At 48.1% G+C, this 5714-nt stretch overlaps 1 long non-coding RNA gene across 1 annotated transcript; it reads left to right on the top strand.

The window, feature by feature from the left end:
- The first annotated feature begins 624 nt into the window (after nucleotides 1–624).
- LOC116541518 lies at nucleotides 625–3428 on the top strand. Its single transcript, XR_004264844.1, has 2 exons — nucleotides 625–1318; nucleotides 2565–3428. It is a non-coding gene; the product is annotated as an uncharacterized LOC116541518 (long non-coding RNA).
- The last annotated feature ends 2286 nt before the right edge of the window (nucleotides 3429–5714 follow it).

Here is a 5714-nt window from a genome sequence, read left to right as displayed (position 1 = left end):
TGTTTGTTTGTTTTTTGAGACAGAGTTTCACTCTGTCACCCAGGCTGGAGTGCAACGGTACAATCTCGGCTCACTGCAACCTCCGCCTCCCAGGTTGAAGCAATTCTCCTGCCTCAGCCTCCTGAGTAGCTGGGACTACAGGCATGCATCATCACACCTGGCTCTTTTTTGTATTATTATTATTATTTTTAAAATAAAGAACGGATGGTCAAGGGCCCTAGCTAGTTCCCTCAAGCCCTTTTAGAAGGCCCGAATCCCATTCAAAGGGGCAGAGTCCTCCTGATTGAATGACCTCCTAAAGGCCCCACTTCTTAACACTATCACACTGGGTCTTAGGGGCCAACATTTCAATTTGGGTGCAAACATAGATTCAAATCGTAGCAGTCCCTAATCCAGTATGACTGCTCTCCTCGTGGAAGGAGGAGAATTTTGAACATAGGCAGTGGACACACACAGGAAGGAAGAGAGAGAGAGACAGAGAAAGGAAGGAAGGAAGGAAAAGAGAGACAGAGGAAGGAAGAAAAAGACAGAGTGGAAGGAAGGAAAGAGAGGAAGGAAGGAAAAGAGAGTGGAAGGAAAGAAGGAAGGCAGGAAAGAATAGAGGAAAAGAGGAAGGAAGGAAGGAAAGGAAGAGAAACCGTGGAGCTAGGAAGTGATAAAATTGGGTTCTGAGCACAGGATTCTATTTCAGAGCCTGTGTGTCTTCTTGCAGTTTAGACGATTGATTCACGCAGGCGAGGAGAGCACACACTTTATCTCACATATTATTTCTTGGTTTCCTGATCTAATTGTCCTTCCCTCACTGTTAATGGATAACTGGACTTTGCCCAGGATAGGCAAGCAGCGATTTTCTCGCCTGGGCCAACGGCAAAGGCATTCACGGTGCCGATGGGGAACGGTGCCAGATTTCCCAGTAGCGCTCTGGGTGCGGGGCGTCAGCTGCTGGGCTCAAAGGGAGACCTCTGCCCCAGTGGAGGGCATTATACGTGTGGCCAGCTGCCTGCTCTTCCGGCCAAGAGAAACACGATCAGAACATAAACAGTATCGTAACAGCACTCCACTCACAATTGAGCTGGCTCAAAACCAGATATCACTAGGAACATAAGTGCATAAAAAAAGCATCGTCCTTGAGGCGGACTGGGGGCTTCCCTGGAGAATCAGTTTTCCTTTTTGTATCTGTTTCCTTTGGTATCCAGAGAAGAAAAAAAAGAAGAATCAGATCAGCCAAGCGGGCTGCTGAGAACGGTGACATGAATTGCAGGGATGCAGGAAGTGCTGAAGATGCTTTCTCAGCTAAGAATTGGTTAAAGGAAAATGAGTAAAGTCCATTGTTCCCTCCAGCTCTAGTCTTTGCCACCTTCTACCCTCCTTTGTTCCCAAGGCTGATCCCAAAAGACAACATCATTGGGTTCTGTTGCCCATTGGCTTTTGGTTGGCTCAGCCAATGGGAGGTGCTCACAGAAGAAAAGTGGGAGAAGGGGCGGGGTGCGATGTCTCCCGCCTGTAATCCCAGCACTTTGGGAGGCTGAGGCGGGAGCATTGGTTGAGGCTGGGAGTATGTGACTAGCCTGGGAAGCATAGGAAGACCCCATCTCTACAAAGAAAGAAGAAAGAAAAAAGAAAGAGAGAAAGAAAGGAAAAAAGAAAAAGAGAGAGAGAAAGGGCCAGGGACAGTGGCTCATGCCTGTAATCCCAGCACTTTCGGAAGCTGAGGTGGGCAGATCACCTGAGGTCAGAAGTTTCAGATGAGCCTGGCCAACATGGAGAAACCTCATCTCTACTAAAAATACAAAAATTAGCTGGGTATGGTGGTGGGCGCCTGTAATCCCAGCTGCTCTGGAGGCTAAGGCAGGGGAACTGCCTGAACTTGGGAGACGGAGGTTGCGGTGAGCCCAGGTCACGCCACTGCACTCCAGCCTGGGCGACAGAGTGAGACTCCATCTCAAAAGAACAAAGAAAAAGGAAGGAAGGAAGAAGGAAAGAAAGAAAGAATAGAAAGAAGAAGGAAAAAAAAGAAAAGCAAGAAAAGCATTAGCTGAGCGCGGCGACACATACTTGTAGTCCCACTTACTTGGGGGGCTGGGGCAGGGGGATTGCTTGAGCCCGGGAGGTCAAGGCTGCAGGGAGCTATGGTCCCATTGCTGCACTCCAGCCTGGGTGACAGAGCAGAGAAAAAAAAAGTGGGAGAAGGGTGAGGTTGAGGGAATTTGTTTTATTTTATTTCATGTATTTTTTGAGACAAAGTCTCACTCTCGCCCAGGCTGGAGTGCAGTGGCACGATCTTGGCTCACTGCAACCTCCACCTCCTGGGTTCAAGTGATTCTCCTGCCTCAGCCTCCCGAATAGCTGGGATTACAGGCACGCACCACCACACCCGGCTAATTTTTGTATTTTTAAAAAAAATTTTTGTATTTTTAATAGAGACAGGGTTTCCCCATGTTGGTCAGGCTGGTCTTGAACTCCTGACCTCAGGTGATCTGCCCACTTGGCTTCCCAAAGTCCTGGGATTACAGGCATGAGCCACTGTGCCCGGCCTCTTCTTCTGCTTTTTCGTTCTATTCTAGCCCTCAATGGATTGGAAGATGCCCACTGCATTGAGGAGGCTGACTCTTCTTTCCGCAATCTACAGGTTCCATTGCAAATCTCTTCTGAAAACACAGACACACCCAGAAATAACGTGTAACTAGCTATCTGGGCATTTCTTAGCCCAGTCAAGTCGACCTCAAATTAATCATCACAGCTACGTTATACATGACCCAAAACTCAGTGGCTTAAAGCAATAGTCATTTATTCCCATGCACCTGTGCACCATCTTGGTTTGGCTGATCTGGCTGGGGCTTGGCTGGCTGACTCTGCTTTATGTGTCCTTCCTCTTCCTCCTGGGATGGTTGCTTCCGTGGCGAGAGCAGAGGTACAAGAGGGCAGGCAGAGCCACATGTGGATTCTGAATCCTGGGTTGGAACTCACCCCTTGCCATTTCTGCCCACATTCCATTGACTGAAGCAAGCCACGTGGCCACATCCAAGGCCCAGCAGTGAAGTACCCACCACCCACAACGAGACCATCGCCAAGACAGGCACACAGGAAACAGTGACTCACTGGGGCCAATTGTTCAATCTATTCATGGTCACCAACTCTGGCAGTAAACACAAGAGTTGAAAAGATGCTTGACTCAGGATGGTCTCATTTGCGCAAGAGGAAAAGCAGGACTTTCTGACATTTTCAAAGGACTTCTAAGGAAACCAGGATGACTATTTACGTTGATCATCACAAAGTGACTCATACAAGTCATGTGATTTAAAAACAGGAAAATTCAACGCCAATTGCCTAGACTTATGACTCTCTGCATCACCATAGCAGCTGACATGACATAGCATTTTTGAGTTCACAAGGCACTTTAATAACCATGTCTTATGTTTGACTAGAAACAGTCTTCTTCCTATTGTTACCCTAGTTTTGAACAGGTGGCAATGGTGGCTTAAGGGACCTGCCCAAGATAACACAGCTTGCAAACGTCAGGGCCTGGAATTCACAAAAACACTTTACAGGTAACAGATGCTAAGTGCTTTGCATATACTAGAGGTCAGCAAGCTATGGGCCAGGCACCAAATCCAGCCTGTAACCGGTTTTTATAGATAAAGTTTTACTGGCAGAAAGCCACACTCATTCATTTACATATGGTCAGGGTTGCTGCTACAAGGGCAGTTAACTTGTTGCCATGGAGTCCATGTGACCTGAAAGCCTACGATATTTATTTATTTATCTATTTATTTGAGACGAAGCCTCGCTCTTGTCACCCAGCCTGGAGTGCAAGGGTGCGATCTCAGCTCACTACAACCTCTGCCTCCTGGGTTTAAGCAATTCTCCTGCCTCAGCCTCCTGAATAGCTGAGATTACAGGCACACACCACCATGCCTAACTAATTTTTGTATTTTTAGTAGAGACAGGGTTTCACCATGTTGGTCAGGTTGGTCTCGAACTCTTGACCTCAGGTAATCCTCCCACCTCAGCCTCCCAAAATGTTGGGATTACAGGCGTGAACCAAAGCACCTGGCCAAGCCTAGGATATTTATTATCTGACATTTTACAAAAAAAAAAAAAAAAAAAGAATGTTGTCGCTTGGCATGCATGATCTCATGTTTTAATGGAATACATTTTAAAATCAAGTAAAAATTGTATATATATTTATGGATATTTTGATATAGATACATTGTAGAATGGCTAAATCAAGCTATTTAACATATGCATTAGCTCATATAATCCATATTGTACTCACATGGTTTAAAATTCCCTGAATATAAAAAGGTAAGTAGAGAAAACTCCCCTCCACCTCCGCAGAGAACCCCTATGACTGGTTTTCATGTGTCTTTCAGAGATGGTTTTTGTGTTAGTCTTTTTTCTGTTGCTTACAACAGAATACCTGAGTCTGGGCTGGGCATGGTGGTTGACGCCTGTAATCCCAGCACTTTGGGAGGCCAAGGCTGGAGGATTGCTTGAGCCTAGGAGTTTGAGACCAGCCTGGGCAACATGGAGAAACCCTATCGCTAGAAAACGTTAAAAAAATTAGCTGGGTGGGGTGGTGCACGCCTGTAATCCCACCTACTTGGGGAGCTGAAGTGGGAGGATCACTTGAGCCAGAGAGGTCGAGGCTGCAGGGAGCTATGATTGCGCCACTGAGCTCCAGCCCGGGCGACAGAGCAAGACTCTGTCTCAAAAAAAAAAAAAAAAAGTATTCCTGAAACTAGGTAATTTATAAAGAAAAGGAATTAATTTCTTCCAGTTATGGAGGCTGAGGAGTTCAAGGTCAAGAGGCCAAATCTGGGGCGGGCCTCGATGCTAGTGGGGATTCTGCAGAGTCCCAAGTCAGTGCTGGGGATGCCATGGTGAGGAGCTGAGTGTGCAAGCTCAGTCTCCCCTCCTCCTTCCCTCCCCTCCCCTTCTCCTTCCCTCCCCTCCCCTTCTTCCCTCCCCTCCTCCCTTCCCCTCCCCCTTCTTTCCTTCCCTCCCCCTTCTCTCTTCCCTTCCCCCTCCTCTCCTCCCCTTCCCTCCCCTCCTCCTCTCCCCTCCCCCTTTCCTCCCTCCTCCTCCCCTCCCCTCCCCTCCTCCTCTCCCCTTCCCCCTCCTCTCCTCCCCTCCCCTCTCCTTCCTCCTCCTCTCCTTGCCTCCTCTCCTCCTCTCCTCCCCCCCTCCTTCTCACCCCTCTCCTTCCCTCCCCTCTCCTCCCCTCCCCTCCCCGTCCTCTTGTGAGACAAGGTCTTGCTCTGTTGCCCAGGCTGGAGTGCAGTGACATGATCATAGCTCACTGCAGCCTCAACTTCCCAGGCTCAGGTGATTCTCCCACCTCAACCTCTCAAGTAGCTGGGACCTGAGGCGTGCGTCACTACACCCAGCTAATTTTTGCATTTTTTGCAGAGACAGGGTTTTGCCATGTTGCCAAGGCTGGTCTCTAAGTCTTGGGCTCAAGCCATTCTTTTGCCTCAGCCTCCCAAAGGCTGGGATTACAGCCATGAGCCACGCTCGCACCTGGCCAATTAGCAATTTTCTCCTGTTCAGGTGTATCTTTTCTCTTCTTTTTTGGTGATTTTTTTTTTTTTTTAAATACAGGTGAAATTCACATAACATAAACTTAACCATTTTAAAATGCAATTTCAGCCAGGTGCGGTGGCTCATGCCTGTAATCCCAGCACTATAGGAGGCCAAGGTGGACGGATGAC

The sequence above is a fragment of the Sapajus apella genome, unplaced genomic scaffold (genome assembly GCF_009761245.1).
Source record: "Sapajus apella isolate SASKATOON/1434 unplaced genomic scaffold, GSC_monkey_1.0 scaffold152, whole genome shotgun sequence".
In the NCBI taxonomy this organism is placed as follows: Eukaryota; Metazoa; Chordata; class Mammalia; order Primates; family Cebidae; genus Sapajus; species Sapajus apella.
This window is presented reverse-complemented; position numbering and strand designations above follow the sequence as displayed.